We start from the raw sequence: 20,890 nt of genomic DNA on the forward strand, positions 1-20,890 counted from the left end.
AGACCCTCCAAGTGTCTCTATTTTCCAGGGACAGTCTCAGATTTACAGAAGCTGTTCTGGTTTCTGATTCGATTCTGGAACATCCTGCTTTTCCTTAGGTCCCTATTTTCATCAGAGAAATGTTGCAGGCTATGACTTTGGGGTGTGTATAAGTTTATCTCACACACATGCACCCACCCACAGAGAGAGAGAGATTCTTGGAGATCAGTGTAAGGATGGAACAGTAAATTAGGACTGTTGAGTAAATGATACTTGGAGATGGGAGGCTTTACCAGGGAGAATCAGAAGTAAAGCCATTGGGTCTGGGGCTCAAGTTGAAAGGGGGCCTCTAGATGTTGTTGTTATTTTTTGTCATTTGATAAGTTTCAATACCTGTTTTTATGTGCATCAGACCAAAATGTGACACAAACTCTCAGCTCAGAGCTGCAAATTGAAGCAAATAAGGAATGTGGTTTGGTAAAAGAAATACTTTTTTTTGTTAACTGATACAGATTTTGTCATATTAAAGAGTTTAAAATATTCAGAAATATTACTTAAAAGATACTGGTTCTGAAGGCACAAAATGATGAACCACTACTAGCTGCAGGTACTGAATCAAGTATTTTGGCAAGGCAACTACGGCAATGGCTCACTTCTCCAAAAGGGTATGGGGAGAACCACACTCACAAGCGACATGCACTGACCACATAAACTGACTAACAGTGTGGTGCTGAATTTTTATTAAGAGTGATATGCATAAAACTGACTTAGGTTGACCACACATGGCTGTAAAATTGCAAGGAGCTTGGTTTCTTAATTTAAAAATAAATTAAAAGATTAGCATTTTGCTACTGAAAGGGCAAAAGCTAAAAAGATTAGCAATTTGCTTTTATAAATTCCGCCAATTAAAAAGCTCTTTCCTGATTATTATTAACAGGAAACGTCTTTCCTGAATACTTAGAGTGATGTTATCATATTATAGTACAATGAATAGCTAAGGATGCCTTGTGCACGAGTTCTGTGACCTTTGGAGACCTGAGGAGACTCACATACTAGGAGTTCATTAAGTCATGATTAAAGGGTAAAAGCTCACTTGACTGCACAATTCTGGGACTGTAGGCTGTTCCTTGAACAAACATTCTTGGCAAATAGCCCCTTCTCACCAAGTTTCTGTCAGCAAGGGAATAAATGGGTTTTGTTTTGTGTTTTTTTCCACATTTGGGGGGAAATAATGTTGTTCTTCCATCCGAATACACTACACAGCTTCTCTTTTGTGCAAAAGAAAACAACCCTCCTCTCATTTAAACTAATTTATAACTTTTGAGCTGAGATTACAAGCCTGAAAATGTATTTGTTAGGCATTCAGAGATTTAACTGTAACAGCCTCTCTCCAAGTTGTGTTTAAAGCAAAGTTGCCTCCCCCAAATTCATTATAAGATTGATTTGCTCATGTCAAGGGTCCATGGCAGACAAATACAAAAACCAAAAGGAGTAGTCAAAACTGTATCCAGTCTAAAATGTTCAATTTCAACAATAACCTACTTAGCAGTAAAATCCTAAACATATTTACTCATAAGTAATGTTTATGGAATTTTTGTAAGCAAGTTAGAGGCTTTCTTAACAATCAAGCAATTTTGTTAAATAAATCTAATGGGACCCACAGTGCGATTCTAACAATATCTGCTCAGAAGTCCTACTGAATTGAGGGGGTCATTTAAGTGGAGTAGGACTGAAGCCTTATCCCTTAGCAATTGTGTTTAGGATTGGAGCCACTCAAAAGTAAGTTTCATTCAGTTCATTGAGGCTTACTCCCAGGTAAGGATAGGATTGCATCCATAATGTATTACATGCATATTAGAATTGGTTTTCAAAGGAACTCATTTCTAATATTTAATCAGGCACAATGTAAGCATTAATAATTGTAGTGAGATGCTTAATTGTAACGAAAGCTCCTACTCTTGTGACTCTGGGAAACTAAGCAGGGTCTTTTGTAGGTGGGGGCAACAGCAAAGAGATTCTTTCATGCACTGGCTTTTTCCTGAGTATGGAAAATAAGTAAACAAATAACATGGCAAATCCCATCCCACATATGCGGTGCCTCCCCTGAATTAGTAACTAATTTAAGAAGAGTATCCATCCAGAACACCAGCAGGAGAGCCCATTTAGGCAGTGTTGGCTCCAGGTTTTACCAGGGTTGGGGTTGTCCTTGGGCAGGGTGCCCTTTTTCTCCCTGCACTTGCCCACTTCCTCCTCTTCTGCCAGTCCCCACTATTGCCCAGAGAGAAAAAGCAGATGAGTGAACAAGGAAGCACAGGCTGCATTTCCATCTGTACTCCATTGTCTGCTGGTGCTCTCCCTCTGAGCCAGAGAGACAAAGCCAGTGAGTAAACAAGAGAAGAAGAAGCAGAGCCTTCGGTTTCTAGTAGCTAGCAGGTAAAAGGTAAAGGGACCCCTGACCATTAGGTCCAGTCGTGGCCGACTCTGGGGTTGCGGCACTCACCTCGCTTTATTGGCCAAGGGAGCTGGTGTACAGCTTCTGGGTCATGTGGCCAGCATGACTAAGCCGCTTCTGACGAACCAGAGCAGCACACGGAAATGCCGTTTACCTTCCCGCCGGAGCAGTACCTATTTATCTACCAGCACTTTGATGTACTTTTGAACTGCTAGGTTGGCAGGAGCAGGGACCGAGCAATGAGAGCTCACCCCATTGCAGGGATTCAAACCACCAACCTTCTGATCAACAAGTCCTAGGCTCTATGGTTTAACCCACAGCGCCACCCGTGTCCCTAGCTAGCAGGAGACTCTCTGAATAGGTATGGGCAATAGTACCCAGTGATGCTGTCTCCTTAAACCACCCTCTTCACCTCAGTAAACAGGAGCACATAGTTTAATTAGATGGACAAATTGGCTTTGGATACCACCAAAGCTTGGAATTGGGAAGACATGTGAACACACCACTCATGCCACCCCACTGACTGCTATTGTCAATCAGGACTGAGCATGCTCAGTGGCTGTAGAATGCTGACTGACTGTTGTGGGGCGGGAGCAGAGTTGAGTGACTGGTATACTAGAAAGCAGCACTCTGCCATGCAATGTTCTGTTATAGATCCTATAGTTCTAAACGTCATTCTAAAATGCCTCATAACGTATTATCAATGTCTGAAGAAGCCTACATTTAACATAAGAACATGCAGTTCTTCATTGGAAGGTTAATCAGTTCATCTTTTATTACTACTGCGATTGTTCTTTGAAGAAGAGGAGGAAAGGCTGGTGATTCTAAACACTTCGTAATGGTGTCTGGAGGCCTTGCTCACCAATAAATCAGAATAAAAGCAGAAATGTGCCATGACTCATTGTTTTAATGTTCTGCTTTAATCCCAGTGAGGACTCTTAAACTGAGGATACATCCAGGTCACAGTTGATAGCCTTGAGATGAAGGTAGAGAAATATGCCTTTCTTCCACACGTCCAAACATGCAAACCTATAGAAGTGCAAAGCAAGGGAAAAAATCCTAAAACATCTGCTTCAGAAAGCAACCACAGTCTCCATTGACATCCATGGAAATTGACAATGCAATACTTGGCAAGCCTAAACTGACAGAATATCAGATTTGGGACAAGAGTGGATTTACAACCAAGATGAACTGCAGTATAAAATTTCCACAGTATCCCCTAATTAGCTATTGTGCAAGAGGTTGAAAATTAGGATTAGTTTGCCACTCTTCTCAGAGCAAACTGTTAGAGTCAAAATATATGCTATATAAAGTCCGAAATATATGCTACTTTGAAATAAGTATAATTTATTGGGGTCAGAGCCTAAAACAAATTAAGGATATAAATGTTTATTGAATGAATGTCAAATTAAGGATTAAATACTGTTAGTGATTTAAGGCTGCAGCTACATGTTATAATATTCCTACCTCCTTCCATCTGAGCACAATGCTTTCTTTTATCCAGTAAGCTAGGGATAGCCAATGGAATGCCCTCTGGGTGTTGTTGGACTCCACTTCCCATCATCCTCAGTCAGCGTGTCCATGGTCAGGGATGATGGGAGTTGTAGACCAGCAACATCTGCAGGGCACCATGTTGGGTACCCCTACTGTAAGCAGCTGTGAGTGGTTTATGGTTGAGCAGAAATCCAGCAAGAGGAGTGGGGTGGTTTAACCCTTCCCTTCTCAGCTTTGTCTTCTCAAAATCATGCACACACCCTAATAATTTTTCTGCGAAGAGGTGAAACATATAGAGTCCCCCATAAGTTCTTTATGGGGTTTGCACAGGCCCAATTCCCAGGGAATGGTGCCCCATGAATTGATGTTGAATTACTTAGCAGGTGACCATAGGAAGTTGATTTTGCTTGGTCAAGGAACCATCAGGAGCTGCATTCAATTGTTGCAAGCTGAACGGCTTTCTCCAAGAAGGGATTAAGAAAGACTGTGTTTGCTATCAGATAAGTTCTCTGCTCACTGCATTATCTTTTGACATATATTTATTTTTAATTAATTGTGTTATAGTGATATTATATATATTATATATTAATATATATATTATATAATTGTGTTATAGTGATATTATTATTATTATTTTGATTATGGTTATTGGACTTAGCCTGTTTATTTTCTGTAAACTGTTTCAGCACAAGTATAACTGTGTGAAGCTATGATATAACCTGACTGTCACCACAGATGGACAAATCAGTTAACTACATAACATAGTTTCCTAAATTACAGAATAATAGGCATGTGAGTTAACTTCTAGGCCACTTAGGTGGTAGGTGTGTGACAGGCAAACAGATTTCACCTTGTGCTTCTCCCCTTCTTTCATGTATATATTCTGTCTGTCAAAAAGAGATTAGATCGAAACAAGCCAATCTTACGTCTAGCTTGGAGAGGGGGAAGTTAGGTCTCTGTTTTGCACAACTATGCATTCCTCCGAGCAATCTTTCCAATTCATGAGCTTTGTGCAATTCTCCATGAACCTTAAAATGAAGTTATGTAAACAAAGGATTATCTATGATGGTGGCAGGCAAGCAAATAGTCCACCAATAGGAGTAGGGAGGAAATGACATCAGCAAACTTAGGAACCAGCCACTTTGGCACAGTCCCTTTATAGTTGGGGAGCTTTTTCTTTTTCTTTCAAAGTGGACAAATGCAAAAGCAGTGCAAGTCTTATGAATCAACAGACACTGTGGAAAATTATACTGTAGACAAGTTCCTAGGTCTGCTGCCTTTCCACACTGGTCCTACTTAGCCCTTTCAGCAGATAATGGAAGCCATTGCAATTTGTGGTTTGTGTAACCTTCTATTTTTCATTACTCTTTACCTTTCAAGAACTTGAACTAGGGATAAAGAGTTGCTACATTAACCATACCATTCTCGTTTTCACCAAGACCCTTTCGTTCGGTAATCCTCACTTTTTTTTTATTCTCCTCTTCATGACTGACTGTTAAGCATCTTAGGCTGACATACACAGACTTTCCAGGTGTCTTCCATCCATGCACCACTGTCCAGACCCAGGCCCAGACCCTCTTGGGTTCAGTGGGTGACTCCATCATGTGACCCCAGGCCACATCCCGTGTGAAAATTCCACAACATTTTACTTAATCTTGTAACCTTCAGGTGTAACCAATTGCAGTAACATTCCAGTAGAATATTGTAAATGGAACGGACTGAGACCATTGTAGTGCTTGAGAAAACCAAAGACAGTATTATCTGCTATAAATAATTGGGTAAGAAGCTGATGCATTCCACATCATATATTGTATTCATTGTTCCTCTCTATAGCATCTACTCAGAGTTTCTTCACATTAAAGTTTGTACCTCATTAAAGATGTACAACCTTTCCCATAATTAGTCCGGCAGAAGGATCATTTTATTTCTCCCTCCTCTTAATCAACTTCTGCCAAGACATGATTACCAAATATAGAGGGAATTATTTTGTTCTGTGAAATTTGCTAATTGCAGAGCATGCTTACCTTACACCTCAATGAAACTTAAAGGCATTACAACATTCTTAGGTAGGTAGATTAAAGACTATCTCTGAAAGGGTCTCTCAAGTGCCAGCAAGGAATTAACCTGCTTGTACATGAAGATACAAAATTATAGCCACAAGGTATGTCAGCATTTAAAGTATATCATAACATAGTTAAAATAATTTCATCTTGGTATTATAATTGATAACTCAAGAGAGCAAAGTCAGAATTTGGACCTCATGAATAGATGAAGTTTTTTTCAGCGTTTTTATGTACTGTTCATTATAAAAAAATCACATAGAAAGCTTTATGATGATGGCTCAATAGCAGGGGTGCCAATTTGATTAAAATATTGGGGGGCTGGTAAGCCCAGCCCTGCATAATCAGTCACAGGACATGGCGTGCACACACACCATTTAAATGGGAATTCCCTTCAACTTGGAGGGGGGGGGATCAACTATTTTATTGGGGAGGCTAAAGGGACCTCAGCCTCCAGGGAGTTGGCTCCTATTCTCAACAGGCATCTGACAATAAAATAAATTGGGTTGGTCCTTGTATACTTGCTCAGAACTTGAAGCAAATTCCACTGGCTCCTAATAAAATATGGGGGAAATGACGCAAGGAAGTATGGGAAGTTCTCTTACTTTTTTTCCTTGTAGAAACCCAACATGTCCCTTGACAACCCACTTTTGAAAGTTTCCTCCTGCTAATAATAGTAAACAACCTCAATCATCTGTTCTCCTTCAGCTCCATAGCAAGACCCAGGAGCAGGGAGCATGATGGGACAGTGCCATGGAGCCCCCCTCCCAAAAGCAACATACTGTAGCTGTTGGGAGGGTGGCTTTGCAGTATTCATTCATTCATTTATATGCAGTGGTACCTCGGGTTAAGTACCTAATTCGTTCCAGAGGTCCGTTCTTAACCTGAAACTGTTCTTAACCTGAAGCACCACTTTAGCTAATGGGGCCTCCTGCTTCTGCTGCGCCGCCGGAGCCCGATTTCTGTTCTTATCCTGAAGCAGAGTTCTTAACCTGAAGCACTATTTCTGGATTAGCGGAGTGTGTAACCTGAAGCATATGTAACCTGAAGCGCATGTAACCCGAGGTACCACTGTACCTCCAGCAAGGTCAAGGTGGCACACGTACTTCCCCTCCTCTCTCTCCCCATTTTATCCTCACAACAACCCTGTGAGGTAATTTAGGCTGAGAGTGAGTGACTGGCCCAAGGTCACCCAGTGAGTTTCATGGTCAAGGGGGGATTTGAGCCCTGGTCTCCTAGGTCCTGGCCCAATACATTATTGCCCACACATCAGTCATTCCTGCTTGACCACCCATTACCTTCAGACTCTACTTTTCAGGTCACTCTGTACATTGTTTCACTCCCTTCAGCCAACCTGTCTCTTGGCTGGTGTTCTGAGTACTCTTCCCTCCCTCTTCATGGTGCACAGCCTTTTATGCCATGAGGTTTCTTCAGAATTTCCTCTCTGATTAGCTACCTCTTGCCTTAACTGCCTGCCTCCTTGGCTCTTCAGGTGCCCTGAGAAAAAATAGAACCCTGGCTATTTTCCCTACAAGCTTTGCTTTATTTTACAATCTTTATGGTAATAAATGGGTCAAATGACAAATACTTATCTTGACCTTTGGTTGAACAAATGCTTTCCCAATCTCCAAAGTCCGGCAGGGGCTGGTGGAAGCTGGGAGATATAAAGCAGTCCTTGTAGCACACCTTTAGAAGTTTATCACTTCGGAAATCAGCAATAGGGAGAATGGGAAATTCTGCTCTTTGAATCCTGTTATTAGATGTATTATGCACTGCTGTGTTAATAGTTCTCTCTTTCAACAAGTTCCTCATTAAACCACTATGCAGGGCATTGATTTTCTACACCAGCGCTTCCATTTCCTCACTACATAATTTGGGTTTTCTCAACCATTGTGAGGATCCAGCCAGAATCAGTAACCCTCAGTGGCAGAAATCTAAAACAAGGAGGAAAGTATAAGAGGGAGGTTTTATACTTGGCTATTGATAGGAACAGGTTGCCGGGGGTAGAGGGGCGAGTTGCAATGAAGCAAGGAGCTTTTTCTGCACACTTCCTTGTAGGATGAACACGAAGCTAACCATGCAACGTGATAATTGGATAGGTTTGAAATTTCCCGGACACATATGGAATTCGTCTGTTGGAAATAGCGGGTGTATGACAACCCATGTTGGAAGTGTTGTTTTTTTGGCGAATTTGCCCCCTTCCCCACAAAAGCTCAACTTTTATATCTGGATTTTCACTTTTTGAAATATGGCGACCCTATAATTGGATGACATGTTGGCTGCATGGTGGCCTGCAATGCACATTAAATTTGCACAACTGATATTTTTTTTGCAAAGATAGGTGGAGCTAGCGTGCCTGTCCCCACTGCCCTCCCTTGTGTGTAAGTAGATATATGAAGAATAGTAATTTGTACCATTGAGTTAATTACAGGACAGTTGTGGGGGTCCTCACAGTCCCAACACACCACAACCCCCTGCAGATTTTGATGGTACTTCTTTCCGTGCATAGTGGTGCAGTTTTGTCTATGTAAGCACTAGCAGAGGAAGATGTGGGTTGATATAAATATATAGTTAGGAAGGCAGTAGAAGAAAAAGTGCTAGGCATTTCAACTAGCAGTGTTTTCATTGTCATGAAGTATGTACATTCCCTTTCCTATCTGTCAGAAAACCTGTGAAGCAGAACTTGGACAGGCTGGGAATTTATCAAATGTGAACCAGAGACAGTATCTTTTTAAATCAATCAATCAATCAATCAATCAATCAATATCAATCAATCCTGACATTACTTTCATACAATATTGCAATACGTTCCCCAGACGTAAAGAGTCAACATCAATTGTCAGTAGGAAAACTATCGCTGCTCATTCTCTTTTCAGTGCCTGTTAAAAATATTTTTGTTTCGACAAGCCTACCCAGTTATTTAGAATGCTGGTGTGTTTTAAGTTTACTGCTGGTTTTAACTTCTTTTTTAAATGTTTTAATTGATTTTTTTATTGTTAATAATCTTGCAGGTTTTTTTGTAAATGGCTTTGAGGGTTTTCTACAATCAAGTGGTAGATAAATCTTATGAAATAACTAGATAATTACAGTGTTTTCAGCTGCTGCTATATCCAAGACATTTCAAGTGTGTGATTTGGAAGAGATAAATAAAGAGTGTTTGATCTGCCTGTAGCAGAGCATGACAATAGAAAGTGAGATTAAAGAAGTCTAGGGTAGCAAAAGCCAAAATATATATAATTACATGGTGGTTGTGTTATCCTCATAGCTAAGACTCCAGGATAGAGTTTACAAGGGTACTGGGAAGTGTTAGTTTACATTTCTCTACATTCTATATCAGAACTTAGCATACTCTGTACATAATGATACTAATTGACTGTGAAAATCTACCACTAATTAAAGGGGAAAGGCAACAGTGATTTGAAGGAGAATGTCTTATGAACAACAGAGAATTAATGGAGATTCAAGCTGCATTGAACAACAATATGGATGAGTCCTAAGTTTTTTAAACAGCTGCTCTAATGAGTTTCATATTGGAAAAAGTAAATACGCTCTTCTGCTAAAGGCTAACATTATGTTCTGATATTTATAAGCATCTACCCCATCTCCAAATGCACAATTTGGTGCATCTTCTGTCGTGGGTAAGTTTCGTACTTGGCAGCTTCAAAATCATCAAGCACAAAACCGCAAGAGAGGCAGCACATGCACCAAAGCGTTGATGAAAAATATAATAAATCAGAGCTGTAACCCAAATTATTTTATTTTAAGGGCATGTAATTAACAAAATATCCATGGCAATATCTTTAATACAGCAGATACTCCCAAACTCAGCTGGTGACCTTGTTGGCTTAGGGATCAAATATGGTTTTTACCTTGGGCTTCTTATTATGGTATGGTAGAAAGCCTGGATCAACGCCTCTTTCTCCTTTGGCACTTGCTTTGCTCCAACTATTGCAGGCACATTGTCTGCTAATGATAGACAGGTCAGTTTATCTCTAGTCTGCGCAGTTTTGCATGTTTTCATTCATACAACTGTTCCTTCCTGTTTCCACATTTATCTGTATATCAAAAAATGCAAATCTAAATAGTATTTATATGACTGCCTTCATGGGTTCTCAATGCATTTGGTTACATTTTTGAGCCAATAATTATATTGTAAAATTCAGATAAATGTAAAATCAGAAGGATAAGTAAAATTCTATTAGAATATTAGTCCAACATGTGCAAATCATTTTTAAATGATTCATTTAAAAATGCAGACTAAATGCAATTGTCCTCCATCTCTAATGTCCAGCAATGAATATAGCTCCAAACCTCAGGTGGTACAAAAAACTACTGCACAGTTAGCAACTAACAGAAGTCAGTGCTGTCATATTCCACTTATATTAATACCTTGTTCCACAGTTTCTGAACAAAATTCAATGTTCTAGTTTAGACATTGAAAATCCTCAGTTGTTTGGGCTTTGGGTATCATGGAGGCTGTTGCAGATATCATCTTCTTTAGATGTCTGATTTGCTATACACAAGAAGCAGAGAATCTGATGAAACAAAAGTTTCCATCAAAGGCATACTGTCTTATGCATACAACCTGTCTTTTGAGCATGTTTCAATCACTGGCATTCTGATGACTCTTTCAAAATATACCAGCTGTTTAACTTTAATCCTCAAAAATGTGTCCTAGGCAATTGTTATAAATACAGAGCATCAGTTGACATGCTTAGAACCTTAATCTTAAGCACACACAGAGATACAGGCAGCTTGATCCTGATCCTGTGCATGTTTACCGAGATGCAAGTTCTACTGAATTTGATGATATCAACTCCCAATCAAATTTGCAAAGAATTGAAGTATAAATGTTGGAAGAACCCCATTTTCCTTTGTTCTTTGTATGTAGGAAAATGGCCTGTGTGGTCAAATGGTAAGTGTAAAAAATTTAAAGGCAGGCTTGCATTTCTCTACACAAAGCCTTTCTCCAAAATCTAGCACCACAACGCCTTATTTTAAATTTTTAAAAACTAAGGAAATATTTTAGAATTTCAGTATCATTATAGTGAGACTCTTTAATGGCATATTTGGTTGCAATTTAGACAAATTATCTCACAATCATTACTATAATTAATACATATACTATACATTACTATAATTAATCTATTGTTTTGTTTTTCTTTCCAATCACTTTTATGGACAAGTGACCATTTTTACAGAATGACAGGTTATATATTTGATTATTATAAAAATGCCACTTTTTGCTATGTCAGTTCTTTAAAATCAGTTGAGTAAAATGGAAAGGGTATATTATTATTTTTTTTTTAAAAAAAGAACACACAACCAGTGCAGGTGTTGCTATGATACTGCTACATTTTTCAAATGCTTACTGTAATTATACACACTTTTCTTGCAAAGAAGATTGGACTAAATGCCAGAAGGTCCCAGATTCATATCCCACCTCAGCCATGAATCACAGTGTGGCTTTGAGCAAGTCATGACCTCAGTTTATCTATCTGCAAAAGAGGTATATTATCCATCACATTGGGTGGATGGTATATGCTATTGTGAAGATTAAGAAGAGAAGTGGTGCAAAGAGAAAAGAAGATAAATTTCCCCTTTCTTTATGGCTACAGCAGTAAGAGTGGAGTGGGATCTAAAATTAGAGAGTTGGGGGTGGCAGCAGACTTCCTAAGAGCAAATCGTAGGCCAGTCTGACCGGGAGCCAACTAAATCCTCTCTATATTTATCATACAGTAGGTATGATGAACTCAATTCTCAAGTATTTGTGACTGAGCAAGTGGCGCATACAGTAAAACTAGCATCTGGTTTCATAGGTCTTCACCGAACATATCACTGAATTAATATGATGCATCCCCTGCCAAGAATCTGCAGTATGCTGTTAAAGGCCAACGTGTCCGTGTGTAAAGCCTGATAAAAATAAAAGCAAAGAGGTTGATAGCTGCCAGAACAACACATGAAAGGGGCCAGGTTTTGCTTGGTGTTTTGTCTTTCTAAACCCCCTTGTCTATAGCACAAGAAGTAAGAAATGGCAACCGGATGAATGGTGCTGGCATCCTGTAACATCCCAAACACTGTGCCTGTAAGTAGGAATCCAAGTATGCTTGAAACTTTTTCTGCTCAGTTTATTGTGCAATTCATGTGCACATTTCACCACCACTACCAGCTCTTTCCGTTGCACATAATTTGCCAGTTTTTCCACAAAAGTAGTGCTTCAATTGTGAGGTGACTGCAGTTTCTGAATAGGCAGAGGGCAAGACCAGAAAAGGGTTTACCTAGAAATGGAGGGTACAAATGAGTGAGTGAGTGAGTGAATGAATATTTGTATCTGGGGAAATATGATACAGCAGAAGCATTGCTGCTGCTGTTGTGAATTTTCACGTTGTATAATTCTAGAGTGGAAAAGCTCATCTAGCTATATTTATTATGGGGTCGATATGAGAACAAATAGGCACACACCAGTGGACACTCCTCTATTTCCAGACAGGGGCTTCATTTTCAAGTGGACCACTGAGATATTGCAAACAGGTTGTTGGCAACAACTCCTTCCTTTTAAAAAAAAAACGAGTTTTTTCTGGAACTCTGGATTAAATGGGGAGTGGGTGGCATACAGGTTGGCATTTTTATGCCAATGATGTCGTGTAAACACTGCAAAAAAAACCCCCAAACTTGAGTGCATGCGTAGCACTGATCCCTCAATAAACACTCGCCTGGAAGCACCTGAGGGCTCCATACTCCCAGCGCCACTAGTCCCTAGAGACATGCACTTGTGACTTGATATTAGGTGCACAAACAGCAGGTGAGCAGTCCTCCCTGGGATGCAAATCTGCTTTATGCCTAAACCTTGCTGATATGGCAACCCTGTTTGTATTACAAGTGGATTCTCCTCCAGACAAAACGTTCTCTCTGTACAGAGAACTGACATGTCAGGGAGGTGTATTGTGGGTGTTGTTGTTATGAAGAAGCATTTGAGCATGCTGTAAGAACATAGGAAGCTGCCTTCTTTATACTGAGCCTTGTTCTTTGTTCATCTGGCTCAGTCTATTCTGACTGGCAGGGGCTCTTCCATATCATCTGCTCTCTGGTCCAATTTAGTACTTGAAGTGTTGCTTCCCTTTTGTCTGTTTTTAGATGCTAAGTCCTTTGGGATAAGGGTCTGTCCTCTCATAACCACTATGCCATCAGTACCAACACAACTTCTTAGAAACAACCTTTTTCATGCAAAGAAAAGCTCATGGGAATTTCTCCCTGCATCCGAGGTCCTCTCCACCCCCATTGGCAGATTGCAGAGGGTGGATGTCCTTTTCCATGGTGGTGCCCAGATTGTGGAACCACTTCCTAAGAGAGGACCACTTGTCCTCCTAAGAGAGGTCCACTTGCCCTGCTTTTGGGCAAGCTTTGGGGGGCAGCTTTATTTCATCAATTTATTTATTTTTTTAGTTCTGTATCTTACTGTTTTTAAATTGGCTGCTGCTTTTAATTCATTCCTGTTTTACTGCTGTAATTTGTTTTTCTTGTTTTATTGTTGTGCATTTTAAATCCTAAGTGTACTTTAATACTGAAGGGCAGGACACATGTTTATTTAAATGACAGGTAAATGCTGTCTCGTTTCATGTTAAAATTAACTGGAGCATCATTTTAAACAAACAAGCATTGATCATTGGCTGGCCATCCTAAATAATCTTCTAAATATTATTTTTAGCGCGAGAGTCTTCCCCTATTTGAATCTTAATATATAACATCATTCGTCATTACATAATCTTATGAGCAATGACCCCCCCACCTATTTATATTTTTTATCAACTTGTATGGGCAAAGCATTTCTCCATCCTTTTACTTTCCCAATATATTAATAGCCAATTAAATCTGGCAGCTGTTGAAAATAATAACTCCCGTGAGGGAGGGGGGGAAATCATTCCGCTTAACACGGAATATATGAGTCCTGTTGCAGCTGTCCAGCCAGCTCCTCGTTTTAATAAATTGTAAGGCAATTATGTGAGCGAAGCTTGTATGAAACTGATTAGAAGACAGAGGATCAGAGATTTGATGCTCCGCCGATCAAAGGTGTGGAGGTACTTGGACTCAGCAGAACGGGGTGTTGTGCCCCTGTAGTGGAATGTGGAATTTCATGTGGCCAAGACATTTCTGAAGGGAGTCTTCTCTCCTACGCGCAGCACAGCCCTTGCTTTGTAAGGAATCCCTGGATTGTTTGGTTAAAAGCTTACAATCAAACAAAACGTGTGTTTTCATATAGCTAAATACAGGGTTGTACATCTGGGAACAAAGAATGCAGGCTATGCCTAGAGGAAGGGAGACTCCCTTCTTGGAAAGCAGCCCATGGAGAGAAGGGGCTTTGAGGTCTTTTTTAGATAAATGCCACAATACAAGATACTACTAGAGCAAAGATACCTATTTTCCAGGACTTTAGGCTGCAATCCTCTGCACGCTTACATTCAACCCAGTGGGACTTACTTCTGAGTAAACAAAATCCCAACAGAGTTTTAGAGCAGTAGAACTAAGGACGTTTTCAAAAATTACTTTTTTTAAAAAAAGTACACCTAAGGTTGTTGTTGTTGTTTTAAAGTATAGTCCTGTAATGTGTGGATGTAATAAGCAGGTGTTTGGAAAATTTTTATTGTAGAAGGAAGGCAATCAAAGAGGTATAAGATTGGCTTCCTCTTCTGGTTGAGAGCAGTCTCTGGCAATCCCTCCATGCAATGTGTGACTTGTTCCTTTGGCTGCAGTCCTCCACACACTTACCTGGGAGTAATTCCAACTGAATTCAGTGAGGCTTATATCCAAGTAGGCATGCATAGGACTACACAGTTAGTCAATGGGAAGAGCTGGAATTTTAACATATTCTTGGTAGGCAGCCTTCCAGAACCTAGTGCCCTCCACTTGGGCACCTGGTACCCCTTTGGACTACAGTTCCCATCAGCCCCAGCCAACACACGTGTCCAAAACCTGAAGAGCACCAGGGTCAGAGAAGGCTGAAGTTAGACAGCAACTATAGGGGGTAAATAAACTCACTGGCAGAGGAAGAGGAGTGCAGGGGGAGAGCACCGCCCGCGGCAGCGCGATCCCAGTGGGTGCCATCATGGCTGCCCCTCCCCGCGCTGGGTGTCACACCCTCGGGATGCACGCCAGCCCTGCCCCCCTCCTGCTCTCTGCCCCCCAGTGGCTCCGCCACTGAATAAACTATCCTACTTTAGGAACCTGCATTATTGATAAGAATGCTGTGCTGACCAATGAATCCTCATCTGTGTATAAAGCAAAGATGATTGTCATATTTGCTTTTACAATTGTTAGCTTTTACTTTCAGTAAGCTGCAGTTCCCAGGGTTTCCTGGGAAGCAGGATTGATTGCTAAACCTTTGGGAATGGAATATCTGTGAGGGGAATAGCAGTCTCCTCCCAACAACTCTCAGCACCGTTAACAAATTACAGGTCCCAGGATTCTTTAGGAGAAGTCATGTCTGTTGTATGATACTGCTTCAAATATACAGTGCAAATGTGGCCTTGGTCTAATCACAGAGCATTACAATATGCCGCAAAGGCATGATGTTCTGTAATGGACCACTTTCTTTCTGATAGGGGATTGTTGCATGTGTAATTGTGCTCTCTCTTTGGCTGAAAATTTGGGGCTGTTAGCATTGTAGATGATAAAAACCAAAATAATGTGTGAGGCAGGCATCGGCAAACTCTGCCCTCCAGATGTTTTGGGACTACAACTCCCATCATCCCTAGCTAACAGGACCAGTGGTCAGGGATGATGGGAGTTGTAGTCCCAAAACATCTGGAGGCTGAGTTTGCCTATGCCTGGTGTGAGGGCTCAAACTGAGCAGGGAGTGGGCCATTTCTGTTTAGCATGTGAGTGAGTTGAAAAAAGAGGACTTTCCTCTTGCTGCATGGCTATGAAGCATTCAGTTCCCATTTTAAGCTTTTGTTTGTTGTTACATCCAAAGTAGGGCGAGGAAGCTCTGGTTAAAGTATGGTTTGTTGAAACAAATCAGAGTTTCCCTAACAGTAAACACTTAGAACAGGTAAGCTTAGAACAGGAAGCCGGTGCTTCTGGTTTCCTTGCAGCCATGTGGAAGGAAGAGAATGGGAAAAGATGTGCAAGCCCACATCTTGTTTCTGTTTATTCATGTAACACTAAACAAATGGATTAGTATTATGTACCAAATGGGTCAGTGAGTACCACTCAGGTAGATAACCCAATTCTAGTCATATGTACTCCATAGTTAGGCCTTTGGATGCTGGTGTTTGGTATTACAATCCTATTTCTCCACACATACTTTGAATCACACCTTTATTTAATCAAGGTACAGTCTGGGGACATGTTCTGTACAGGAATTGCCTAAATCTCTCCTACTGAACTCAACTGTGCTTTAAAAAGTTTGCCTTTGGCCCAATTTACTATCAAGCCTTTATTAAACTAATAAAACATCTATTGCACACATTTGATTTAATGTTTCTTACCCGTTTATCTATATCAGGGTAGTTTATACAACTCAGTGCGCTATAACTAGATTGCTATACGAGTTTTGCAGTATAAGTAAATGACTGAACAGAATTTCTCTAACGCTTAAAGATCTAGAGATAATTTATCCCACACACCAACAATTATCTAGCTAAAAGCTACTCTGAAACTCAGAGCTAGCATGTCAGTACAACACCTTGGAATTAATTGAAAGCATGCCAGCAAAAGTTACCCGTTAAATACCATGAGCATTGCATAATGTAAACATACTCTATATTGATTGTGTGCTCAAATTAAAGTGTCTACTTTGTGGCAATAAAGAACAGTTATATGCCCTTCAACATGGTATAAATAGTTACACTTTACTTGCTGAAACAAAATAGAATGACTCTTGAAATGAACTTGAATTTCAGAGACAGCTGAATCCAAGTCAATCAAAACACTTGCTGTCCCACAGCTTCTCTCAAGAGACCTGCAGTTGTCACTGGCCACCTTTAGATCAGGGGTGATGAACCTTTTTCAGTTGGAGGCCAGTTCAAGAACTGGCTTACCCTCTATGGGCCATTTTTGACAAGTGGGTGAATCTGGTCACATGTCAATCATTGAGTTGCCTGTTTGCAGGTATGGTTTGGATTCAAAATAACCTGTGTATAGACATTTCCCCCCTGCAAAGCAAATGCTATCTACATTGAGACTGTTCTCAGTTTCAAATGAGGTTTTCTATGCTTGAGTAACACATTGCTTGCCTGGGTGCATGAAACTGTTTGTGCAATTCTTTGTATCCCGTTGAATAATAATGGGTCAGAAACCACGCCCTGCCATGATACTTCACAGCACTGATACCTATTGCTGTTTATTTAGAGACAACCTTTTAACCTATTACCTTCTGAGTTAGAAGAAAACACACAGCATAAAGAAAAATAAGCATTTACAGATGCATCATGAAATAATAAAGATATAGGCCCTAAAATGTGTGGGATTAATCGGAAGGCCCTTTAAAAGGACACCGAAAAGCAACAGAATCATCATTTTGCCAGCCCTCTTTTGCAGTGAGAATTTGGCATTTGTGTTTGATGTGCAATTTAGTCCCGAATTGGAAAATTGCACTAAACGTTATGCATTTGCTATCAGTCCAATAATATGTAGGTAAATTGCTGCAAATCATGTGAAACACAACTATGCGATGGCTTTGGAAGCTCAGACACCTGCCTGCTATTTAGTTGTATAATCTGGATTTTTCTTAAAACTCTGTGAAATAGCTTCAGTCCCTGAAAGATCTTCCCACAATTTGTCAGAGTTAAATGAAGAATCGGATATCTGCCCATGCAGTAAATAACTCAATACATTCATAGTCCTTTCCATCTGTCGACTTGATGTCTGTTCTTGATGCGACTGTGAATAAAGGATCATAGTGTGACGGGATGGTGCATTACCATAAAATCAGGTTTTGTGAAAGACCTTTCTGTTCACATGGCCTGCAGTTGGTAATTACCATGGTAATCTACTCTGAAATATCAACCCTCAAATACATCAAAGAGCCACCACAGTAGGCTACTCTGCTTGCTCACCACATAAAGGTTAATTTGTGTACAGCTATGTTTTCACAGTCGAAGTAATATTTTCAAAGGTGATAGAAATCAGCTTTACATTAACCAAAAAGAATGGCCAATAACTTTCATTTGTTTGTGCTCAGCTGGAGTGACAAAGAACATTTTAAACACTGCTGCTGACTAACAGATTGCCAGAGGAAGTGGTAATATTATGTCTGTTGTTAATTTTTTCCACCGCAAGTATATTTATTATGGATTTTAAAATCAATGGGGCTTACAAGTGCTTTGCAGAATCTAGTATAATAAAGGCACGCGTACACAAAATTGTTACTAATAAATACAACATTTCCAAGCAGGCATGCAATTGAAATATAGGCAAGTGCCTGTACTAAACAGGAATGCTATTGTTTCATCTTGGATCCAATATTTGTAGGCCAAAAGGTTAAGATTGCCTGCATCTGTGGTGCAACCCTATGCATGCTTACTCAAGAATACATTCCTGTATATTCAAAACTATGCACACTTGCTTGAGAATAAGCCTCCACTGAAGTCAGTGGGACTTCTGAGAAACCCTTCATAAGCTTGCCCTGTAAAAGTGAAATGCTATGTGGAGTTGATGGAGCCTGTTTTCCATAGGATAGGGCTGCTCACTAGTCTTGCTTTGGAATAATTCCCTCTGATAGAAAATTCAGGTGGCTGAGTGCTCACAGGTTCGAAACCGAAGCAGGTCTACTAGGAAATAATAGGCCGGTATCAGTTGTGACAAAACAAATCTCTTCATTTTGGGTTCTCTGTTTCTCATTTTTCAAATCTTTTCAGTTTTCCACATTTATGCATGTTTCCTCAGCATTTAAATTTGAATTTATCCTAGCACACACATTTTGTTACGCAATTTTGCCTAATATGCATATTTATGCAAGCAATTTCCCAGCGGTATGTAACTTAATGCGTGCATTTTATGCACACTTTATCCTAGGTATATGCATCTTTGTACCCATTACTTGGCTAGACAGCTGCATTGCAAAATTCTGAGAAGTGCAAATTTCAATGTTTTAGTGCATTGTTTGGGCAACTGCAAATTAAGGTAGGTTTGCCTTTGCATAAAACTGAATTTCCCAGTTTGTGTTCAACGAAGCAGACTCATTTTGTGTGTTTGGGTCACAACCTTCTGTTAATCCTTTTTTCTGCCATCATTCCTGCAATCTTCCTGATTTTAATCTGCATTTTAATTGGCCTGTTAAGTGGAAGCCTTCAAACCAATGGTTATGCTTGATTTTGTCCCACACAGGATTATGGCATTCCTGTATAAATAAGTTCCCTCTGCATCAGAGCTAGTTTGGCCTATTTGATCTGCTCGACTTCTTGCACTCTGCTGCAGTCCTACGCACAATTACATGGGAGTAAATCCCCCTGAATCCAGCAAACTTACTTCTGCAGACACTTCTATAGGATTGTGCTGCATGATACCAAAATAAGATCCTACCTCCCAAAACAAGGTAAGTGTCCAAATACTTGTTCCCCTTCTCTCCTCACTACAAGACTAGAGCCAAGGAGGACAGAAAAAAGATGCCAATCGCGGCATAGTTTGTAGAGATATGGCAGGGTGGGAAGTCTCTAGCCCATGAGCCAAATTTGGCCCACGTTGCCTTTTTTGACCAGCCACCCCTGTCTGTCACTCACCTGATGGCAGGCATAGCATGGATAAAGCCACAGCTCCCAAGGAATGGTCAGGAATGGGCCTTGCATTCAGTGCTGTTTAAATATGGAGTACCTGTATGTGGTACCTGCACATTATGGGAAAGGGGCTGTAGTATATAGGGAAAAGTCAGGAGTGTGGGAACTGGCTGATCATGGAAGCTGTGGGAGAGCCAGTGTGGTGTAGTGGTTAAGAGAGGTAGACTCGTAATCTGGTGAACTGGGTTTGTGTCTCTGCTCCTCCACATGCAGCTGCTGGATGACCTTGGGCTAGTCACACTTCTCTGAAGTCTCTCAGCCCCACTCACCTCAGAGTGTTTGTTGTGGGGGAGAAAGGGAAAGGAGAATGTTAGCTGCTTTGAGACTCCTTAGGGTAGTGATAAAGCGGGATATCAAATCCAAACTCCTCCTCTTCTTCTCCTGGTGTGAAAGGTGGAGAAAGAAGCTTAGAAGCAAGTGTTGTGAGGGTGTTGGGGGAAGACGCTTGAGGAGCAGACTGTCACAAACCTCATGTGATCACCTAAAGATTCTAGCATACCACTTTTGAGTTCAGAAATTTTTGAACAGTTCATACTATAGGGATTCAGACATTCCAAGAATGTGTGAAAGGGGTCACAAGCTCTCTACCACCAACCACTGGTAGCCACAACCTCTGTTTTCATGCCTTGGGCACACGTGAAAATGGACTCTATTCACATGCTTAAAAACCCAACCAACATGCAGTTGGCTGTACATGGTTATTGTGTGTGTCTGTGATAGATAAGGGTTTATCCACACAGCTCTGCAATCCTGGACCTCAATGTGTGATGGGGATTGTCAGAATCCTTTAGTGTGGTTTGGGGGCCAAGTTGCCTTTTAATTACCATGTGTTGACCATTCTATTTTTTCCAAATTTGTAACCTGGATAATTATGAAATAAAGTTTCCTGCAGAGATGGGGAAGGTGTGACCCTTCAATTGTTGTTGGACTCCAACACCCAACAGTCTGGCCAGCATATTGGTTACCTAAAGTACACACACAAACATGTAAGACCGTCTAAAATTAACTAGCTGTAACAGTGGTGCCATTTCAACCCTTTTCCTTTTGTCTAGCACCTTTTCTCTGTCCTGCTGCATACACTGCCCCATTACTTGAAGAATAGGGCACAGGTCAGGTTGTTTGCAAAACCAAAGACT

At 40.5% G+C, this 20,890-nt stretch overlaps 1 long non-coding RNA gene across 1 annotated transcript; it reads right to left on the minus strand.

The window, feature by feature from the left end:
• Nucleotides 1-9,919: 9,919 nt before the first annotated feature.
• On the minus strand, nt 9,920-11,543 carry LOC310852605. The gene is made up of 3 exons (XR_014568312.1): nt 11,429-11,543; nt 10,375-10,498; nt 9,920-10,040 (listed from the first exon to the last, which is right to left on the minus strand). It is a non-coding gene; the product is annotated as an uncharacterized lncRNA (long non-coding RNA).
• Between the last annotated feature and the right edge of the window lie 9,347 nt (nt 11,544-20,890).

Source organism: Podarcis gaigeae (assembly GCF_964106915.1).
Source record: "Podarcis gaigeae genome assembly, chromosome: 9".
NCBI classification, from domain to species: domain Eukaryota; kingdom Metazoa; phylum Chordata; class Lepidosauria; order Squamata; family Lacertidae; genus Podarcis; species Podarcis gaigeae.